This window comes from Gymnoscopelus microlampas (assembly GCF_963454915.1).
Source record: "Gymnoscopelus microlampas genome assembly, chromosome: 22".
NCBI lineage: Eukaryota > Metazoa > Chordata > Actinopteri > Myctophiformes > Myctophidae > Gymnoscopelus > Gymnoscopelus microlampas.
Window position 1 is genome coordinate 17955278 of NC_139959.1, and position 22790 is coordinate 17978067.

A 22790-nucleotide genomic window follows, 5' to 3' on the forward strand; every position below is an offset into this window, starting at 1 on the left:
AGTTTGTTCGAAATTGTGCTGCTGTGTGGATTGTGAGTGACAAAGTTCGGGCAGTTTCAGAGAAGGAACCATGGGACATCTTAAACAAAACCATCAGTCTCATTGGAAATGGTGGAGAGTGTCAAAGCATCTGTTTCATCTGCACCAAATCTGATGTTCTTGGCGTTTCAGACCAAGACTTAAAGTTGTGAGTTAATCTTTGGGTGGGGGGGGTTGTACCTTTCTTGAGAGGGTACCACATTGTTTGCTAAGAATGCCTGCCTATCAAAAACATATTAGATTATAGTTTTCATTGCTAAAGATGAAAATGTAATTAACAATATAGCTGCAAGCAGCGATAGTAAGGGGCCAGGGAATGCAGAGAGAAAAAAAGAAAGAAGCAATGATAAGTAATATGCACAATAAGTCAGAGAAACATAGAAGACTGAAATTGAGAGAAAGAAGACCATGCAATTAACAGCATTTTAAACCTTCACTAACCCTCAGCTCAGTAAAACAACGCCTATGCCTGTCCTCAAGAAACACTATGCGTAAACCTAAGAATGCCAAATCATGATCACCTCAACACATTGTCAGGGACAGGGATTGAACCAGCGACCTACGAACTCAAAGGCTGCCTCTCTTCTCGTTGAGCTAGATCAGCCGATATACAAGCTCACAAAACGTTGTTATCTGAAAAGTTGTGAGATTGTTGATCGGCTATTTTACAAATGAAGTACGTCATACATTGAAAAAACATACTCCCAAAAGTCATGTTTTTTGCAATTCAACTTTAATGAGTCTGCATCAAGTGAGGCTTGAACTGGCAATCTTGCGATCATGAGGCACTCGCTTAAGGGAGAAGCCATTGGCCCAACGGGACAAGACCTGTGAAAAAAGAGATCACACAGATGATACAGTTTCACGCAAATAGCTGAAAAATCCTGGGTTTCAGTGTTTTTCAAACTGCTCAAAATTGTGGACAATCTAAGGGCGGAGCTTACTGGTCAACGTGATAGATGTGTTCCTCATGAGTCAAGGCACATGTGTAAGCAGGTTTAATGGCTGTCGGCCAAACGAGGCATGACTTTTGCCTGTTTAAAGTTTGCATTTTCAAAAAATCGCTATAGCGCCCCCCTTTGACCAATTGGAGTAAGATTGGTTTCAGTGATATTTGAAATGACCCTCAACATTACCGCAAAGTTTCAAAGAAATGTGAGTCTGCATGTATGTGTTAGGGGCAGATGAATAATTGTCATAAAACTGCAATATTCATCGGCTCATTAAAGCTTAATTTTTTCACTTATGAAAAATCCTCTGCATAGGTCCAAAGTTCATGTGTAAAAAGTTTTGTGCAGATTACTCAAAAATCCCAGGTTAGGTTTTAACTGTTTTTCATATAATTCAAAATGGTGGGAGAATTAAAGGTCAGAGGTCAAAAGTCAGAGTTTGAAAGTTGTTCATCATGAGTAGACACATATGTGTATTGAAGTTTCATGGCTGTAGGTCAAACAGGGCATGAGTTGTACCTGTTCAAAGTTGGCATTTTCAATTGAGTGCTATAGCGCCACCTTTTGATGAAAGATTGTGAGATGTATTTCTTGATAGTTTTTCATGACCATCAATCATATGGCCGAGTTTCGTAAAAAGCGTATGCAGGGTTCAGCCAGAACTGCGAAAAGTGGCAGAAGTGACAGAATAATGCCAATATCAAAACGGAGCCATGCTGGCAGCCTGGCCCCGTAAAAATAATATATACAATGTTTCATCTTGTGTATCATCTTATCAGGGTTCATCAGCAGAGACCAGAGTCTCCTGTACCCAGCTGTGTCTCCATGAAGAGTGACAAGTCCAAGGGTGGACAGATTAACTTCAAAGATGGACACCACTCTACTGATCAGAGGTCAGAATGGAAAACAAACAAACAAACAAACAAACAAACAAACAGGCAGGCAGTTCTTTTATAATTGCATCATAATTATGAAGGTGTTTTCATGTGCTTTTATAAACATTATAGCGTCATAATTATGCAGGTGGGTATATGTTCCTGTTCCTTTAGAAACATTAGTAACATAATTATGCAGGTGTGTAAATTTTCTTTCAGAAACATTAGTATCATGAAGGTGTGTACTGTACATATTATTTTAGAAACATTAGCATTATATGCAGGTGAGTGCATAATGTGCTGCCTCATGGCGGGGTAAAAGAACAAAAGTGGCAGCAGGTGCTGTGTGCTTTAATATCTTGCTTCTGCATGTTCGTATTACACTATAACAATATGATATTGATTAAAAATACAATCTGTTCATTATGAGACTAGTGTGGAACAAATTAGACCATGTGGGGGCGCCACGGTATAGTTAATTAATGGGAAACACTGCACACCACAGGAATTGTAAATGTGTTAATCTTTATTAGACAAACATAGTATTTATTAGACAATAGGCCTAATATACAACATGCATGTATAGAACTATTATGGACCCCATTTTATTCCATTTGTATAGTCTCACAGTTAAATTAGCATTCAGGATTTTACTGTATTTATCCTAAGAAAAATACTACTGAAATAAGGGTTGACTGTGCCAATATCTAACGTTACCAGATATTTCACATGATCAAACTACAGTATTTGGTGATGCCCCATTCATACAGGTTGATGCTTTTATTTGCTGTGAAAAAGTGGATGTACTTAGTTAATTGCACAAAATAAACACTAACAGGGGTGTATTACGGATCTTAAAGGAGTAGTTCACCCAAAAAAGGACTTATTTTCTATCAATTACACAGCCCATGAAGCATTGAATTCATGGAGATTGTTTTGTTAAGTCAATAATTTGATGACCAGCTGCGTTTCCCGGTAGGAGACTCAGGGCGGATTCACACTACGGCCTTGGAACCAGCCTTGAGGCTGGTAGGAAGGAATACCTGGGAAGGAATTGGTAAAGCGTGTGCACTTTGTGAGAAGTTTTATAAGGTTTTCAATAGGGGGCGAGCCTAACTTGTTTGCAATGTTTTTTAAAAAGCTATACCCTTACCTAATACCATTCCAAAAATCTAAAACTTCTCACAAAGTACACTTATAATAGATGCTAGCTTTACCAATTCCTTCCCAGGTATTCCTTCCAACCAGCCTCAGGGCTGGTTCAAGGCCGCAGTGTGAATCCGCCCTGAAAGAGTCTCTTTTGAGTCTCCTACCGGATACATTAGCATCTTTCCGCCGGTCATCAAATTATTGGCTTAGGACTGCGACAAAAAATTAAAAATCTCCATGAATTCAAGGCTTCATGGGGTGTGTAAAGTATTTTTTTGGGTGAACTACTCCTTTAAGTTGAAAAGCAGAAAGGGTAAGTCTCCCTGGGTGTATTTACGGACGATTTGACACGCATCAGATGCAGAACTTAACAAGACAGTGGTCGTGGTATACAAGCACCAAATCCAGCTCTGTTAAAATGTGAACATGAATGGGCTCCTTATAATGGGAGGTACACAGTCAAATGATTGCATTGCATTGTAGTGCACACGAGTGGTGGGGGAAGATTCCTGAGACCCTTGGTCCAAGACTGAGTCAAGACGTGTGTGTGTGTGTGTGTGTGTGTGTGTGTGTGTGTGTGTGTGTGTGTGTGTGTGTGTGTGCGTGCGTGCGTGCGTGCGTGCGTGCGTGCGTGCGTGTGTTTCATCTTGGTTTTCATGGTATCAGGGTTCATCAGCAGAGACCAGAGTCTCCTGTACCTAGCTTTGTCTCCATGAAGAGTGACCGGTCTATGGATGGACTGATTGACTTCAAAGATGGATACCACTCTACTGATCAGAGGTCAGAATGGAAAACAAACAAACAAACAGGCAGGCAGTTCTTTTATAAACATTAGCATCATAATTATGCAGGTGTGTACATGTTCCTTTAGAAACATTAGTATCATAATTTTGCAAATGTGTACATTTTCTTTCAGAAACATTAGTATCATAATTATGCAGGTGTGTACTGTACATATTATTTTAGAAACATTAACATTATATGCAGGTGAGTTTATAATGTGCTGCCTCATGGCTGGATACAAAAGTAAGTAGCAGCAGGTGCTGTGTGCTTTAATATCTTGCTTCTTCATGTTCGTATTATAACGATATGATATTGATAAAAAATAAATCTGATCATTATGAGACTAGGGTGGAACAAATTAGACCAAGAGGGGTACTATACCACCACGGGATAGTTCATTAATGGGAAACACTGCACAGCACAGGAATTGTAAATGTATGTTAGTCATTATTAGTAAAAAAAGAAAAAAAAGTATTTATTAGACAATAGGCCTAATATACAACATGCATGTATAGGACTGTTATGGACCCCATTTGGTTCCATTTGTTTAATCTCAGAGTTAAATTAGCATTCAGGATTGTACTGTATTTAGCCTAAGAAAAATACTACTCAAATAAAGGTTGAACTGTGCTAACATTACCAGATATTTCACATGATCAAACTATTTGGTGGTGCCCCATTCAAACAGGTTGATGCTTTTATTTGCTGTGAAAAGGTGGATGTACTTAATCAATTGCTCAAAATAAACACTAACAGGGTTGTGTTATGGATCTTAAGTCTCCCTGTGTGTATTTATGGACGATTTGACACGCATCAGATGCACTCCAGAACTTAACAGGACAGTGGTCGTGGTCTACAAGCGTCATATCCAGCTCTCTTAAATTGTGAACATGAATGGGCTCCTTATAAATGGGAGGTACACAGTAAAATGATTGAATTGCATTGTAGTGCACACGGGTGGTTGGGGACGATTCCTGAGTCCCTTGGTCCAAGACTGAGTCAATACCGAGTGTGTGTGTGTGTGTGTGTGTGTGTGTGTGTGTGTGTGTGTGTGTGTGTGTGTGTGTGTGTGTGTGTGTGTGTGTGTGTGTGTGTGTGTGTGTGTGTGTGTCTCATCGTGGTTATCATGGTGTTAGGGTTCATCAGCAGAGACCAGCGTCTCCTGTACCCAGTTGTGTCTCCATGAAGAGTGATAAGTCTATGGATGGACTGATCAACTTCAAAGATGGACACCACTCTACTGATCAGAGGTCAGAATGGAAAACAAACAAACAAACAAACAAACAAACAGGCAGGCAGTTATTTTATAAACATTAGCATCATGATTATGAACGTGTTTTCATGTGCTTTCATACTTATTAGTGTCATAATTGCAGGTGGGTACATGTTCCTTTAGAAACATTAGTATGGTAATTATGCAGGTGTGTACATTTTCTTTCAGAAACATTAGTATCATGCAGGTGTGTACTGTACATATTATTTTAGAAACATTAGCATTATATGCAGGTGAGTGTATAATGTGCTGCCTCATTGGGGGGTAAAAAAAACCCAAAAGTAGCAGCAGGTGCTGTGTGCTTTAATATCTTGCTTCTGCATGTTCGTATTACAGTATAACGATATGATATTGAATTAAATAAAATCTGTTCATTATGAGACTAGTCCGGAACAAATTAGACCATGTGGGGCCGCCATGGTATAGTTAATTAATGGGAAACACTGCGCATCACAGGAATTGTAAATCTGTTCATCTTTATTAGACAAACATAGTATTTATTAGACAATAGGCCTAATATACAACGTGCATGTATAGGACTATTATGGACCTCATTTGATTCCATTTTTATAGTCTCTGAGTTAAATTAGCATTCAGGATTTTACTGTATTTATCCTAAGAAAAATACTACTCAAATAAGGGTTGACTGTGCCAATATTTAAAGTTACCATATATTTCAAATGATCAAACTATTTGGTGATGCCCCATTCATACAGGTTGATGCTTTTATTTGCTGTGAAAAAGTGGATGTACTTAATTAATTGCACAAAATTAACACTAACAGTGGTGTGTATGGAAAAGCAGAAAGGGTTATAAGTCTCCCTGTGTGTATTTACGGACGATTTGACGCCCATGCGCTCCAGAACTTAACAAGACAGTGGTCGTGGTCTACAAGCACCAAATCCAGCTCTCTTAAAATGTGAACATGAATGGGCTCCTTATAACGGGAGGTACACAGTAAAATGATTGCATTGCATTGTAGTGCACACGAGTGGTGGGGGAAGATTCCTGAGTCCCTTGGTCCAAGACCGAGTCAAGACTGTGTGTGTGCGTGTGTGTGATTGTGCGTGTGCGTGCGTGCGTGTGTGTGCGTGCGTGCGTGCGTGTGTGTGTGTGTGTGTGTGTGTGTGTGTGTGTGTCTGTGTCTGTGTCTGTGTCTGGGTGTGGGTGTGGGCGTGCGCGTGCGTGCGTTTCTGTGTTTAATCTTGGTTTTCATGGTATCAGGGTTCATCAGCAGAGACCAGAGTCTCCTGTACCCAGCTGTCTCTCCATGAAGAGTGACCGGTCTATGGATGGACTGATTGACTTCAAAGATGGACACCACTTTGATACAGGGGCGGCCATAGCTGAATGGTTAGTGAGCCCGCCTAGGGAGCCAGAGGCCCTGGTTGCCCCAGGTTCGATTCCAGGCCATGTCAGCATATGTGTCGATGAAATGAAATTTGTCCCTGAGCAAGACTCTCAACCTCTAATTGCTCACAGGTTCTCATTGGAAACAAGACCGCAAGGACTTTCTTGAACAACCTGTTAAAAGGAATTATCCTTATCCTTACCACTCTACTGATCAGAGGTCCATTTGTATAATCTCAGAGTTAAAATAGCATTCTTGATTTTACTGTATTTATCCTAAAAACAATACTACTCAAATAAGGGATGACTGTGCCAATAGCTAACGTTACCAGATATTTCACCTGATCAAACTATTTAGTGATGCCCCATTCATACAGGTTGATGCTTTTATTTGCTGAGAAAAAGTGGATGTACTTAATTAATTGCACAACATAAACACTAACAGTGGTGTGTATGGAAAAGCAGAAAGGGTTATAAGTCTCCCTGTGTGTATTTACGGACGATTTGACACGCATCAGATGCGCTCCAGAACTTAACAAGACAGTGGTCGTGGTCTACAAGCACCAAATCCAGCTCTGTTAAAATGTGAACATGAATGGGCGGGCACAGTAAAATGATTGCATTGCATTGTAGTGCTCACGAGTGGTGGGGGAAGATTCCTGAGTCCCTTGGTCCAAGACCGAGTCAAGACTGTGTGTGTGTGTGTGTGTGTGTGTATTTGTGTGTGTGTGTGTGTGTGTGTGTGTGTGTGTGTGTGTGTGTGTGTGTGTGTGTGTGTGTGTGTGTGTGTGTGTTTGCGCGTGTGGGTGTGAGTGTGAGTGTGGGTGTGGGTGTGCGTGCGTGCGTGCGTGCGTGCGTGCATGCGTGTGTGTGTGTCTCTGTGTTTAATCTTGGTTTTCATGGTATCAGGGTTCATCAGCAGAGACCAGAGTCTCCTGTACCCAGCTGTCTCTCCATGAAGATGGAATGGATGGATGGACTGATTGACTTCACAGATGGACACCACTCTACTGATCAGAGGTCAGAATGGAAAACAAACAAACAAACAAACAAGAAAACAGGCAGGCAGTTCTTTTATAAACATTAGCATCATAATTATGCAGGTGTGCACATTTTCTTTCAGAAACATTAGTATCATGCAGGTGTGTACTGTACATATTATTTTAGAAACATTAACATTATATGCAGGTGAGTTTATAATGTGCTGCCTCATGGCTGGGTACAAAAGTAAGTAGCAGCAGGTGCTGTGTGCTTTAATAACTTGCTTCTTCATGTTCGTATTATAACGATATGATATTGATAAAAAATAAATCTGATCATTATGAGACTAGGGTGGAACAAATTAGACCAAGAGGGGTACTATACCACCACGGGATAGTTCATTAATGGGAAACACTGCACAGCACAGGAATTGTAAATTTATGTTAGAGATTAGCTATCCACAGACGGACGGACAGGGGGTAAAACATACTCTCGCGCCATGCCTTTCGGCCTGGCGGAGACAATAAAAAAGCTAAAGTAAAGGAAAAGACCATTACTGCAACAAAAGTAGTCAACAAACTATACTATAAAACATTGGCCACATTGTCAAATAATATAAGAAAGAGGCAAACATGTTGAAAATAGCCGATCTACAAGCTTACAACGCCTCTCAACGTGAGGCGTTGTGTGAGCTTGTAGATCTGCCACAACATACACCATCTACAATGGACTAACGGAGCAGCAATAATAACATTTACCGCACGAACGTGCATTGTTGACAAAGTGATTGCACAGCCGCTGCAGGCATGACAACCACGTTAGCGTTAGCTACATGCTAAATATCACAGCGTCCTGTCCGTCGTCGCTGCGACTGACTCTGATGGCTACAGCCATAAATATATAAACACTACAGCAAGCTCTCTGAGATGCCATTGTCTGGAAACTGCTCTTAGCGTGACACGACCAATGAGAGTGAGCGCTTTCGTTGTTGCTAAGATACGGTGCATGGCACACGGCGTCTCTGCCCCATAGCTTGTAGATCTCTCACACATGATTGGCGTAGGCTGCGTTGCCAGGTCTGACTTTTTGTATAAGCAATGGTCGGCGGATTTTTTGGCGCTTTTGGTGTCGTTCGCATAGTGCGCACGGCAGCACTTGTTTCGCGCACGTCAGCGCGACGTGGCAACGGACGTGGCAACCTGAAAGGGTGGTCACTGTTTCGCAGATGATGATTGGCTGGTGAGATTGACCACCCGGAAGTAAATTGCGAGCAGACACTTTATGACACTCTATGATTATTAGAAAAGGAGGCACATGTGAAGGTTGAAAATTAAGTAGAATTACTTATATACTTTTGCATGAGCGATTTTTGTAGCAAGTTGGGAGTAAAATGGAGCAGTGCTTTGGCCGTGAGTTGTTCCTTAGTGGTTGAGGTTCCAAAGGCGCACGGCTCTCTGATTGTATTGTTGGGATGGGATGGGATGGGATGGGATGGGTAAAAATAGCATTCTTGATTTTACTGTATTTATCCTAAAAACAATACTACTCAAATAAGGGATGACTGTGCCAATAGCTAACGTTACCAGATATTTCACCTGATCAAACTATTTAGTGATGCCCCATTCATACAGGTTGATGCTTTTATTTGCTGAGAAAAAGTGGATGTACTTAATTAATTGCACAACATAAACACTAACAGTGGTGTGTATGGAAAAGCAGAAAGGGTTATAAGTCTCCCTGTGTGTATTTACGGACGATTTGACACGCATCAGATGCGCTCCAGAACTTAACAAGACAGTGGTCGTGGTCTACAAGCACCAAATCCAGCTCTGTTAAAATGTGAACATGAATGGGCGGGCTCCTTATAACGGGAGGTACACAGTAAAATGATTGCATTGCATTGTAGTGCTCACGAGTGGTGGGGGAAGATTCCTGAGTCCCTTGGTCCAAGACCGAGTCAAGACTGTGTGTGTGTGTGTGTGTGTGTGTGTGTGTGTGTGTATGTGTGTGTGTGTGTGTGTGTGTGTGTGTGTGTGTGTGTGTGTGTGTGTGTGTGTGTGTGTGTGTGTGTGTGTGTGTGTGTGTTTGCGCGTGTGGGTGTGAGTGTGGGTGTGGGTGTGGGTGTGGGTGTGCGTGTGCGTGCGTGCGTGCGTGCGTGCATGCGTGTGTGTGTGTCTCTGTGTTTAATCTTGGTTTTCATGGTATCAGGGTTCATCAGCAGAGACCAGAGTCTCCTGTACCCAGCTGTCTCTCCATGAAGATGGAATGGATGGATGGACTGATTGACTTCACAGATGGACACCACTCTACTGATCAGAGGTCAGAATGGAAAACAAACAAACAAACAAGAAAACAGGCAGGCAGTTCTTTTATAAACATTAGCATCATAATTATGCAGGTGTGCACATTTTCTTTCAGAAACATTAGTATCATGCAGGTGTGCACTGTACATATTATTTTAGAAACATTAACATTATATGCAGGTGAGTTTATAATGTGCTGCCTCATGGCTGGGTACAAAAGTAAGTAGCAGCAGGTGCTGTGTGCTTTAATAACTTGCTTCTTCATGTTCGTATTATAACGATATGATATTGATAAAAAATAAATCTGATCATTATGAGACTAGGGTGGAACAAATTAGACCAAGAGGGGTACTATACCACCACGGGATAGTTCATTAATGGGAAACACTGCACAGCACAGGAATTGTAAATTTATGTTAGTCGTTATTAGTAAAAGAATATATATCTAATGAATGAAGTATGTCATACATTGAAAAAACATACTCTCAAATAAGCATTTCATGTTATCTTTATCAATTGCACATGAAATCATTGATACAGTCATGTTGTTTGCATTGCGCTTTAAATGAAGTCTGCCTGAAGTGAGCCTTGAACTGGCGGCCTTGCGGTTGTCAGGCAGACGCTTAAGCAAGAAACCATTGGACCGACAGACCTGAAATGGTGAAAAAGCAGCTCACACAGATGATACAGAAAGAAGACCATGCAATAAACATGAGCATTTTAAACACTCACTAACCCTAACCTCAGTAAAACTATGCCTACCCCTAACGTCAAGAAATATTATGCGTAAGAATGCCAAATCGTGATCACCTCACACATCGTGGGGGACGGGGATCGAAACGGTGACCTCCGGACTCATAGGCTGCCTTTCTTCTCATTGACCTAGAGATATGATAGTCCTGGTAGTGTCTGTTGATATATATAACTCTTTCCGTCCCTGACGGACCAGGCCTTTGTTTTGTTAACTACTCTAGATCACTGGTTCCCTAACCATCTACCGATAGAGAAATTGTATGTCTCCTCGGAACAGAAACCAGTGAAAGTAGCCGATCTACAAGCTCACAAAATGTTGCTATTTGAAAGGTTGTGAGATTGTAGGTCGGCTATTTTCACAATGAAGTATGTCCTACATTGAAAAAACATACTCTCAAATAAGCATTTCATGTTATCTTTAACAATTGCACATGTATTAATTGACACATTCATGTTGTGTGAAATGCAACTTAAATGAAGTCTGCATCAAGTGAGGCTTGAACCGGCAACCTTGAGGTTGTTAGGCACACGCTTAAGCGAAAAGCCATTGGATCAACAGACCAAAACCTGTGAAAAAGGAGCTCACAGAGATGATACAGTTTCACGCAAATAGCTGAAAATCCTGGGTTTAAGTGTTTTTCAAACTGCTCAAAATTGAGGACAATCGAAGGGCGGAGCTTACTGGTCAAAGCGATAGATGTGTTCCTCATGAGTCAAGGCACAAGTGTAAGCAAGTTTCACGACTTTCGGCCAAACGAGGCATGACTTTTGCCTGTTTAAAGTTTGCATGTTAAAAAAAATTGCTATAGCGCCGTGATATTTGGAATGACCCTCTACATTACTGCAAAGTTTCAAAGAAATGTGAGTCTGCATGTGTGTTAGGGGCAGATGAATCATTTTCATAAAACTGCAATAGTTAAAATCTATCTCCTCCTGGGATTTTTGAGTAATCTGCACAAAACTCTTTACACATGAACTTTGGACCTCTGGCGACAAAACGTTAGTAGTGGATTTTCCATTCCAAAAAATGCAGAAGTTATGAGCCAAAAACTGTTTTTCATATAATTCAAAATGGTGGGCGATCTAAAGGTCAGAGGTCAAAAGTCAGAGGGTGAAAGTTGTTCATCATGAGTAGACGCATGTGTTTATCAAAGTTTCATGGCTGTAGGTCAAACAGGGCATGAGTTGTACCTGTTCAAAGTTGGCATTTTCAGTTGAGTGCTATAGCGCCACCTTTTGACGAAAGATTGTGAGAATTATTTCTTGATAGTTTTTCATGACCATCTACCATATGGCCGAGTTTCGTAAAAAGCTACAGCACGGTTAAGCCAGAACTGCGAAAAGTGGCAGAAGTGACGGAATAAAGGGAATAATAAAACAGGTCCAGAGCTGAGCTCTGGCCCCGTAATAAACATAAATTTCACATTTTCTTCCAGGTCAAAACGTGATTGTATATTGCAAACCAACAAAACAGTCAAGGAACAACTGCAAAATAAATTTGAAGAAAAGTCGTCCATCAAGGTATGTTTTACTGACAGACATTAAGGGCCCTATTTTGCAGCAGGTGGCTTGGCATGATATATACAGTATATACACACACACACACACACACACACACACACACACACACACACACACACACACACACACACATATACATACATTATTACGGGGCCAGAGCTCAGCTCTGGACCTGTTTTATTATTGGCAGTATTTTTCTTCTGCCACTTTTCGCAGTTCTGGCTGAACCGTGCATACGCTTTTTACGAAACTCGGCCATATGGTAGATGGTCATGAAAAACTATCAAGAAATAAATCTCACAATCTTACGTCAAAAGGTGGCGCTATAACAAAATACCAACTTTGAACAGGTACAACTCATGCCCTGTTTAACCTACAGCCATGAAACTGACTGACTTTTGACCTCTGACCTTTAGATCTCCCACCATTTTGAATTACATGAAAAACAGTCATTGGCTCCTAACTTCTGCATTTTTTCACTTATGGAAAATCCGCTGCCAAGGTGTTGTCGGCATAGGTCCAAAGTTCAAGTGTTAAACGTTTCGTGCAGATTGCTCAAAAATCCCAGGAGGAGATAGATTTTAACTATTACAGTTTTATGAAAATTATTCATCTGCCCCTAACACACACATGCAGACTCACATTTCTTTGAAACTTTGCAGAAAGGTTGAGGGTCATTCCAAATATCACTGAAACCAATCTTACTTCAATTGGCCAAAGGGGGGCGCTATAGCAATTTTTTGAAAATGCAAACTTTAAACAGAAATAAGTCATGCCTCGTTTGGCCGAAAGTCGTGAAACTTGGTTACACTTGTGCCTTGACTCATGAGGAACACATGTATCGCTTTGACCAGTAAGCTCCGCCCTTGGATTTTCCGCAATTTTGAGCAGTTTGAAAAACACTTGTTTTTGGCAGTTCTGGCTTAACCGTGCATACGCTTTTTACGAAACTCGGCCATATGGTAGATGCTCATGAAAAACTATCAAGAAATAATTTTCAAAATATTTCGTCAAAAGGTGGCGCTATAGCACTCAATTGAAGTGCCAACTTTGAACAGGTAAAACTCATGCCCTGTTTGACCTACAGCCATGAAACTTCGATACACGCATGCGTTTCTTCATGCCCGACAACCTTCGTGGTCTGACTTTTGACCTCTGACCTTTAGATCGCCCACCATTTTGAATTATATGAAAAACAGTCATTTGCTCCTAACTAATGCATTTTTTCACTTATGGAAAATCCACCGCTTTTGTTTTGTCGGCAAAGGTCCTAAATTCATGTGTAAAATGATTCTGTCCTCACAAAACGTTGTCCCCATGAACGTATGTTCAACTAGACAGACAGCTAAACACTCTCCTAATCAAGCTCCAAAGAACAGGCAGTAGTGTTGATTTTAGTAGCTTTACTGGAGGAAGTGTGAAACTGCAGAATGACAAAATGACAGGAACACACAAATGAGAATGATGTACAGCATTATACAAATAAAAATGATACTATGCATGTTGCATCACTACACAATAACAGACAAGCATAGTATAAGGCCTACATAACATTTCACCAACACAAACATAAGAGGCCTAATTAGCTTTTATAGACAAAGTGAATGTAAGTCTACAACTTCAAATTTAAAGACAATAAGTGTGTCTACATGTCAGCATTACAAACTGTTTTAAATGCACTAAACAATGAAAACACAAAGAAACCATAACCCAAAGTAGCATACTCAGTAAGCATGGCCAGTTAACAATTAGCATAGTTAACATGGGTAGTTAGCAAATAGCATGACCAACAAACATTTCTTACAAGTAATGAAGTATCCAGTATGAAGCTAACAAACAGATGCACACTTCTATGCTAATAAACAAAGCAACTTACAGATGATACCATATGTAAACTATGAAGGGAGAAGATATCATATGAAGGTAGCCATGAAGGCAGCCAACAGTAACATGCAGCTGCCTCTGGCAAGGTCTTGGACAGAAATGAGTAACACTTCCTGATTGTGAAGCTATCACAATAAAACACAAGCACTTCCTGATTGTGGGGCTATCAAAATAAAATACATGTGTGCAAATACACAGAAACAACCACCAGGGGGTGTCAAACGTAATACAAACAAATACAATAGAAATCTGGTTACACAACAAAAATGTTTTCGTGCAGATTACTCAAAAATCCCAGGAGGAGATAGGTTTTAACTATTGCAGTTTTATGAAAATTATTCATCTGCCCCAACACATACATGCAAGACTCACATTACTTTGAAGCTTTGCAGTAATGTAGAGGGTCATTCCAAATATCACTGAAAACAATCTCATTCCAATTGGCCAAAGGGGGGCGCTATAGCATTTTTAAAAAAATGCAAACTTTAAACAGGCAAAAGTCTTGCCTCGTTTGGCCGAAAGTCGTGAAACTTGCTTACACTTGTTCCTTGACTCATGAGGAACACATCTATCGCTTTGACCAGTAAGCTCCGCCTTTAGATTGTCCGCAATTTTGAGCAGTTTGAAAAACACTTAAACCCAGGATTTTTCAGCTATTTGCGTGATATGGTATTATCTGTATGACCTCCGTTTTCACCAGAACAGGTCTGTTGGTCCAATGGCTTCCCGCTTAAATGAATGCCTCACAACCTCAAGGTTGCCGGTTCAAGCCTCACTTGGTGCAGACTTCATTTAAGTTGAATTGCAAACAACATGACTGTATCAATGAATACATGTGCAAATGGTAAAGATAACCTGAAATGCTTATTTGAGAGTACGTTTTTTCAATGTATGACATGCTTCATTCTGAAAATAGCCGATCTATAATCTCAAAACTTTTCAGATAGCAACGTGTTTCTGAGCTTGTAGGCTGCTTTCACTGTTTTCGGTTGCGAGGAGACATACAATTTCTCTATTGGTAAATGGTTTGTGAACGAGTGATCTTAGTGTTGACTTGGTCTCTCTCTCTCTCTCTCTCTCTCTCTCTCTCTCTCTCTCTCTCTATCCCCTCCCTCCCTCTCTCTCTCTCCAGTTTCCATGTCTCTCTCTCTCTCTCTCTCTCTCTCTCTCTCTCTCCAGTTTCCATGTCTCTCTCCCTCTCTCTCTCTCCAGTTTCCATTACTCTCTCTCTCTCTCCAGTTTCCATGTCTGTCTGTCTCTCTCTCTCTCTCTCTCTCTCACTGGCCCCGTATTATCGCTGCTTGCAGCTATATTTATTATTGTTCTTTTATTCATTCTCTTTGTTTCAGAACCATTTCCGTGGGAAAAGTGACTTTTTCCAAGTGTTCACAGTCAGCTCTAAAGAGTTCAACAGGCAAGAATATCTACAAGAAGTAGACACTGGTAGGAAAATAATGTGTAGTTGTATGCATTTAATAATTTGCATCACTCTGAAAATGCCGTATTTTAAATCTTAAAACAAACTTAAACAAACAACATACATTTTGGACATTTTACTGTGATTATACATAAACATAATTTTCCAGAAATACCCAAACTTAAGAGTTTTCTGGAAGATCTCAGTGACCGTCACTCAAAGACCAATTATTATGTCAACGGAGCCTATGGAATACTTTCTCTGATGAAAGGGGCGAATACTCAAGGAACGGTAAGAACACACACACACACACACACACACACACACACACACACACACACACACACACACACACAACACACACACACACACACACACACACACACGTTCAGGTGACACTGGTCTACATTATTCTGGTTCTATTGTTCTGAGTGCCAAATTTGATTTCAGGACTCCCTCAAGGCAGAAGTGTGCAAACACCTGGAAACAAGACTTCAGCAATGGAACAATAAAGTCGGTCAATCGATGACAAAGTCTCATGAGGCTTTTGAAAAATGCCTCGATGATGGGATTTTGCCATCAGAAGAATCGTGTGAGAAAGTGTTGAAGCGTGCCACCACGGGAGAAAAAGGCTGCAGCCATCATACGAAATTGAAGTCTTTAGTTCAGAACAACGGCAATTACAAACCAAAAAAGAAAAACGCAAGCAAACTGAATCTCAATGAGAGATTATCTAAAAACATGAGAGAAGAGATTGATCCAGTGTTTTTCAAGACCTTCCCGTAAGTAGCTACTGTCAGCAGTCATAAAACATGTCTTCCAGCATATAAATTTAATAATACCAGGAGAGGGGGGGGGGGATGTCTAAAAGGGCTTCCTTAACTCAATGCAGATCTTATACATTTCAGGAATGAAGGACGATCTGGCCCCATCAAAGAGACCATCAATGAATTCACACTTGACACAGAGAGCCTGAGTGACAAGCACAAAGAGGTTGCATTGCAGATGACATTCATAAAGACAGAGGTATAACTACCCCTCATTTTGTTGGGTTTCGTCTCTGAAGTAATATAAAGACACAATAATAATATATATATATTTATTCATTCATTCATTCATTCATTTACTTACTATTACATTTGTTCTAGGCAGAATTGACATTTGTTCTAGGCAGAATTCTAAATGTAGCTTGATTTATAATGCTTGATCTGATGGAAGCCAATTTCCATGAATATAGTATAATTGGAGTGTTCAGTCTATTTGCTTTTCATTTTTTTCTTCTCTTGAACAGGAGGAGAAATTAAAGACAAAACTTGTCAATATCATCTGTGAAAAAAAGAAAAACATCTACTACAGTCTAGAAAAGTCAATCGAGAAATCCATGCAGCCATGTTATGCCAGTAAGCCATGTTTTCACTATACAATAGTATATTATCAGCTAAAACATTTGCACAACTTCTGGCATAGGCAGTGGGAGAGTCGTTTTCACATGCCCTACATGGCAGTAAAAGTTCTGATAATGCCTGGTAGCAGCATAGTAATTCATATTTGCCTGAGAGGTGACTATAAGCACGCAAGACACTAATCTGCAGTCTGACAGACAGGCTAATGTAACTTTAATCTGTCGAAAGAACAGAGGAGACAATAGAACATCAGAAATGTGTCAACCTAGCAAGTAGCTACAGTTACATGCAGTGGTGGACAGTAATGAAGTACGCACATTTGATTACTGTACTTAGTGTAAGAACATTCTTTAAGTATCTGTACTGTACTTGAGTATTTGTATTTTTGTATACTTATGTCTTTGTAAATATTTCTAGAGAAAGTCCCTAAAAGGTATATCTTAATTACCTCTGTCAAACGAAAACATACTCCGTGATGACCAGTGTTGGGACTAACACGTTACATGTGTAACGCGACTACTTTTTGCTTTAACTAATAACGTAACTAGTTACCTTTTCCAATTCAGTAACGCCGTTAGAGTTACTGTGATTTAAATGGGTGCGTTACTTGCGTTACGTTATGTGATCCCACTGAACTGTTCCCCCTGCGGAGTGAGTCTATCTGTCATCTCTAACTTCCCCATAAGGCAAGACCCGCCCAACTCTGTCATAGGGCCCACCTGAAAATCTCAAAGCGGCCCACCCATCTGACCATCAGCCGCCGTCATTTTAATGATCAATCAATCGATCGTGTTCCAGTTTGGATCTATGGAACCAACATTGTATACTTTAAGTTATTATTCAGCTGTATGACAATGAAAACTCACCTTTCAAGGTTTTAAAGAAAGTTTATAAATACGTTAATGTTAAGTAAATTCAACGCTAAAAATTCAAATGAAAATTAAGTTAAATGAAAATATTTAAATGAGCAATTAATCAATGTAAATCTTGCCCAGCCCACAGGTTGAGAATGGCTGATCTAATTGAATTGTGTTTGTTTGTTGTACTGTAGAAGCAGCAGCACACAGGGGATCAGGCATGGGGGCCAAGATGAGGCAGGAAATGGACAGGCATCTCAAAGTTTCAAAATCCACCATGTTTAAAAAGGCTAAGAGAGACATGCTGGATGACATGGCGCGTCTGAAGGTTTCTTAACACTCATCTATCTCAGAAATAGACCAAATTCCATAGTAATATTGGCAGTAATTTCTTCTTAACAACGTCTGGGGAATGAGGCCCAGGCCATTACTATTGATAGCCAATGACTGGATAGTGTGTGTGTGTGTGTGTGTGTGTGTGTGCGTGCGTGCGTGCGTGCGTGCGTGCGTGCGTGCGTGCGTGCGTGCGTGCGTGCGTGCGTGCGTGCGTGCGTGCGTGCGTGCGTGCGTGTGTGTGCCCCCGTGTCCTTGTAGAACATGTATTGACACATCTAGATTCACTTGTCATACTTTTAATTCTGGCACTGAACAGTTTATCTTCATTTCAGGATATATTGCTGAAAACACTCCAAGAAGATATGCAGACATCCATTAACCAGTCACTCAAGAAAAGTGTCAAGTCAGTCCCAGGTAACAGAAAGATTTGATTTGATTTATGGAACACTAGTTGATTTACTTCATAATCATCCAGTGGTGTATATATTTAAATTGTAATGTTGATGTTAAAAAAGCAAAAATATATTCATTTAGATACCGTAGTGAAATAAATGTGAAACAATGTTGTTACAGATGTCACTGAGCAATATGAAAAGGTGAAGATATGCCAGGAAAAACTGAAGAGGACTGCAGTCTTCCGTCGAGGATTAAAGTATGATGAGCACCAGCAAATTGGCCTTGCAAAAGTGATGGCATATACAAAATAAAAATAAAGAATCAGGGGCCAGCTATAGCTGCTGCTAACCAGATCCAGCTCTGCTCCAAACTTGTTGTTGGCATAGCCGTTTATATGCTATGTGATACCATACATATTGTTTGTCATGTTCATTAATATAGTTATGCACTTATTTACTTAAAAGAGTTTAGAATATTGTAACCCCATGGCAGTCTCAATACATTTAGCTTCAAACCTCCCAAAATCCTGAACTTTGAAGTTGGGGTGCAAAACTATAGTGCACTAGCATCAGCCAATCAGAGTACAGCGTGATCTGAGTTGGCGGGATTAGGTTTAAGAGAATTGAAAAAGCAAGTGGACAACACACAGTGGGTGCGTTTACATGCACAATATTTATTCATTCAGAATGAACTCATTCCGAATAGAAATGTATACCCAACTGTTTACATGGCACCTGAATAAAAGTATTCCTGTTCCTCAATCGTTTACATGAGCAAAGCATTCATTCGGAATAGAACTCTGGTCATGCGCAGAGTGCTTCGGGCCAGGTTGGGGGCGGGGGACGGGGGGAGGGGGCGGGGGTGTTTGACAGGTAAATATATTTATTATTTACCTCTGGCAGCCTTGGTAATGAATAATAACAATTAAGTCACGGCTGCCAGAGAGAAATAATAACAAGCCACAGCTCACAATCAATCAAAGCTGCCAGCTATATAGGTAAATGAGGAAGAAGAGAAGAGAGACAATAAAACAAGTTAAGAGAGAGAAGGTTTGATAATGGAAGCACACCGCATCCTGGCTACGGCCATTGGTCTGCTATTGATGAGTTTAGGCCAGGTACACACTGCAGGACATTAGGTCCGATATTGCTGTCGCCGACATTTTTTGGCGCTCGCCGACAAAACCTCCCGACCTGACGCAGATCGGCCTTTGATCGGCGAGATAATGCTCTGTGTGTGTGAAAGGCTCTGCGACCCGATGTGGCCGCGATTCTCCGCTCTGCGACGGCTTTCCGACCGTTTTCAGATATCTAAATTGTTAGATATTCAGATCTGTCTGGGACAGGACAACAGACAATATCATACACTATGAACGGGGCTGCGAGCACCTTGCGAGGAGATGCACGCTACAGCCAATGAGAGCACATTACAGCCACCGTGGCTATGGAAGGTCGGTGGACCTGACCACAACAAACAGATCCCCCACACAGTTACCGTCCAGTCCTGTATTAAGTTAAACATTATTATAAAACAGAATGAGAGTGAGCAAGCGTGCTCAAAGGGGGGCTGTTTATTTGAGACTATTGCACTGAGGAGATAGAGAGACAGAGAAAGACACAGAGAGTGAGCGGTGTGTGTGTGTGTGTGTGTGTGTGTGTGTGTGTGTCTCGTAGTCTGTGAGTGTTGCCAGATTTTGCGAGAGAAATAAGCAACCAACTTTGTGAAAACAAGCCCAACAAAAGCGACTATGAGCACTTCAAGCCTATATACAAATACATTGGATACTTGAAAATAGACGATCTACAGGCTCACGTTGTAGATAGGCTATTTTTAAAGAAGATATTTAGGGGGGGGGGGTTGTGGAGTATTTTCCAAATCCACACAGATCTGTATGGGGGTCTATGGCACAACATGTTTTCAGAAGGGGGAATGAGCATTCATTCCGAATTGAAGTGGAATGAACCTGTCCATGTAAACGCAGCCACTGAGAATGTAGGGCATTGCAGCATGTGACACGACTAGACCTGCAGATCTGAATAAAACCAAATCACAGGAGACGCATGCCAGATTCATAGACAGGGCGTATAGCCTTCCATTCTACTATTTTTCAAAAAAGCTTACAAGAGGGTTTTATACTCTGACAGAGATGCTTTACTCCATCCAAAACAAAGACTAGATTATCCAATAGATAGATAGATTTTCAGTCTGAAATATTTTCCATTGACAAATGAAATCAAACATGTCTTAAACAAACATTGGGATGTGTTGGAACTCCATGAAACGTTTAAAGACCAGCGTATTGTTGCTTTCAGACGGAGCCCACCACGGACTGGACACCAGCCCTGTCGAAACTGCTCCTGTTGCCCACAATCTGCTGATCTTGAAGAATTCACCAATCCTCACACCAGACAGATTGTCATCCTGGAAACCCTGACAACATGTGTCACAAACGATGTGATATATGCAATCCAATGTCCTTGTTCCAAACTGTATATAGGACAAACATCTCAGGAATTGAAAACAAGGATAATGCAGCATAAGAGTGATATAAGAGGCAAGGCTGGCTCTCTAGGTACACACTTCAGCCAGTGTGGCCATTCAGAAAATGATCTTAAATTCTGGGTGATTGAAAAAGTACAGGGAGGAGATTTGGGCAAAAAACTTAGAGAGGCAGAAGCACGGTGGATTAATAAGCTAAATACTGTTTCCCCATTTGGTATAAATGAGAATAAAGCCTAGGCAGCGTTGCCAAGTCTGCTTATTATGAGCAACTTTGAGCTTGTTTTTTCTGTAAAGTTGCTTATATTGGTAGTGGGTTGCGGCTCTTAAATTGGGCTTGCTAAAGTGTAGTTGCTCATTTGGGCTTGCTTCCTAAATGTTGTTCAGTGATTCTCAAACATGTTCATGTCAAGGACCCCCTAAGTGAATATGTATTTGTCCACGGACCCCCATCTGAAAATATTTTGTGCCAGCCAGCGACCCACATAAAAGATTTATGTATTTAAAATGTTCTTAAAAAAACTTTTTTTTTCACATTTTCTTAAAGATTTGTTTGAAAATAGCAGATCTATAATCTCACAACGTGTCGCATCACTTGTAGATCTGCCATTTTCAAATAGCTGATGTATTTAGGTTTTAAGCGCTAAAAACTGATCTTGATGCTGTATACTAATTTGGCTGTACGTGCGTGGGTGTGTTCATGTGGCCTAGTTGCTTCTTTTGGGCTTGTTTTCGTAGACCTGACCGCTTGTTTCTCTTGCAAAATCTGGCAACACTGGTCCTGGGACTTCTGATGTTTTTTATTGATGAGCTCATTATCCTTAGTCTTGATATACTTTGACTGTGTAAAGGGTTCTTTTTCCTTATATATGTGTATTGTTGTGCATGTACGCAGGTATGGGTGTAAGTGCGTGCATAAAGTATATAGGCCTATATACTGTAATACATATGTATATGTGTCCAACTGTCCATGCGTATATATCTGGATGTACGTTGGTAATATGCTTTACATTTTATTGACTCCAGTGGTGAAAAGTAACTAAGTACATTTATTCAAGTACTGTACAATTTTGAGGTATTTTTATTTTTCATGACAATAATATCACTGATATTCATTCATATTTGATACAGCCTGTTTCTGGCGAAAATGGAATTCATTCTGCCTTAAAAGTCTTAAGAACTACTACTTCCGGGTGTACTTCACTGATTACTAAGATGTAAAAAATGTGAGTGCTTTTTCCGTCACTGTTCTCTCTATACAGTATAATATAGTCAACACCCCTGATTAGTTTTTGGTTTCATTTAAACTATGACTGATTGACTTATCATAGACCACACCTTCACCACACCTGCCTGTGATCATGGCGTGAACCCTTTCTCCCCTTCCATGTATATTTGAAATTATTTCACACGCTTACCATTGTTGCCTGGGGAAGAGTTTTGCACTCCTAACGCGGGTGCCTCCAAGATGTGTAGCCATTTGCATTGTTTGCCTGTACAAAAGTTGTAGAAACACAATTATAGGCTAATATACTGTACTGTATATGTATTTAAAGGCATTAAAACTATATTTTGCATGGTAGGCCTAGAGTCTCCCTCCTCATCTGTTTTCTTTTTTTGTATTTAATCTCTAATGCAGGGGTCTTCAACAGGGGGTCCGGGACCCTTAGGGGATCCTCGGAGTTACTACAGAGGGTCCGCTAGCATTAGAAGGAGTTACGCTATGGACCAGAGCTAGGGGTCCGCCAAATATTTGTGTGATAAGAACTTTTTATTTTTTTTATTAACCACTTGAACCCTAGAATCCCTATTCTTAGGATAAATTAAGAATAGCAGATCTACTAGCTTGTAGATCGGCTATTTTCGGCAAAGAGGTTTGGTGTAGAGCAGACCAAGTACAGAGCTTGAGGGTTTAAGTGGTTAAATGTCTGAAAATACACATTACCTTGAATCCAACATACACTGATGACAGTGCTGTCAAACAAGTCTATGAAGCTATCTATGAAATCTATGAAAAAAAG

General features: G+C 40.5%; 1 pseudogene across 1 annotated transcript in view; it reads left to right on the plus strand.

Annotated features, from left to right (window-relative positions):
* Positions 1-22351, plus strand: part of LOC311038781 — a 46403-nt pseudogene extending 24052 nt beyond the window's left edge. Inside the window, exons 8-24 of the transcript XR_014602943.1 lie at positions 3-187; positions 1769-1882; positions 3680-3793; positions 4933-5046; positions 6294-6422; positions 7329-7439; positions 9609-9719; positions 11893-11977; positions 15211-15304; positions 15448-15569; positions 15729-16060; positions 16187-16304; positions 16570-16678; positions 17733-17866; positions 18207-18288; positions 18448-18526; positions 20583-22351. The product of XR_014602943.1 is annotated as an uncharacterized misc_RNA (transcript). The remainder of the gene's footprint in view (positions 1-2; positions 188-1768; positions 1883-3679; positions 3794-4932; positions 5047-6293; positions 6423-7328; positions 7440-9608; positions 9720-11892; positions 11978-15210; positions 15305-15447; positions 15570-15728; positions 16061-16186; positions 16305-16569; positions 16679-17732; positions 17867-18206; positions 18289-18447; positions 18527-20582) is intronic.
* The last annotated feature ends 439 nt before the right edge of the window (positions 22352-22790 follow it).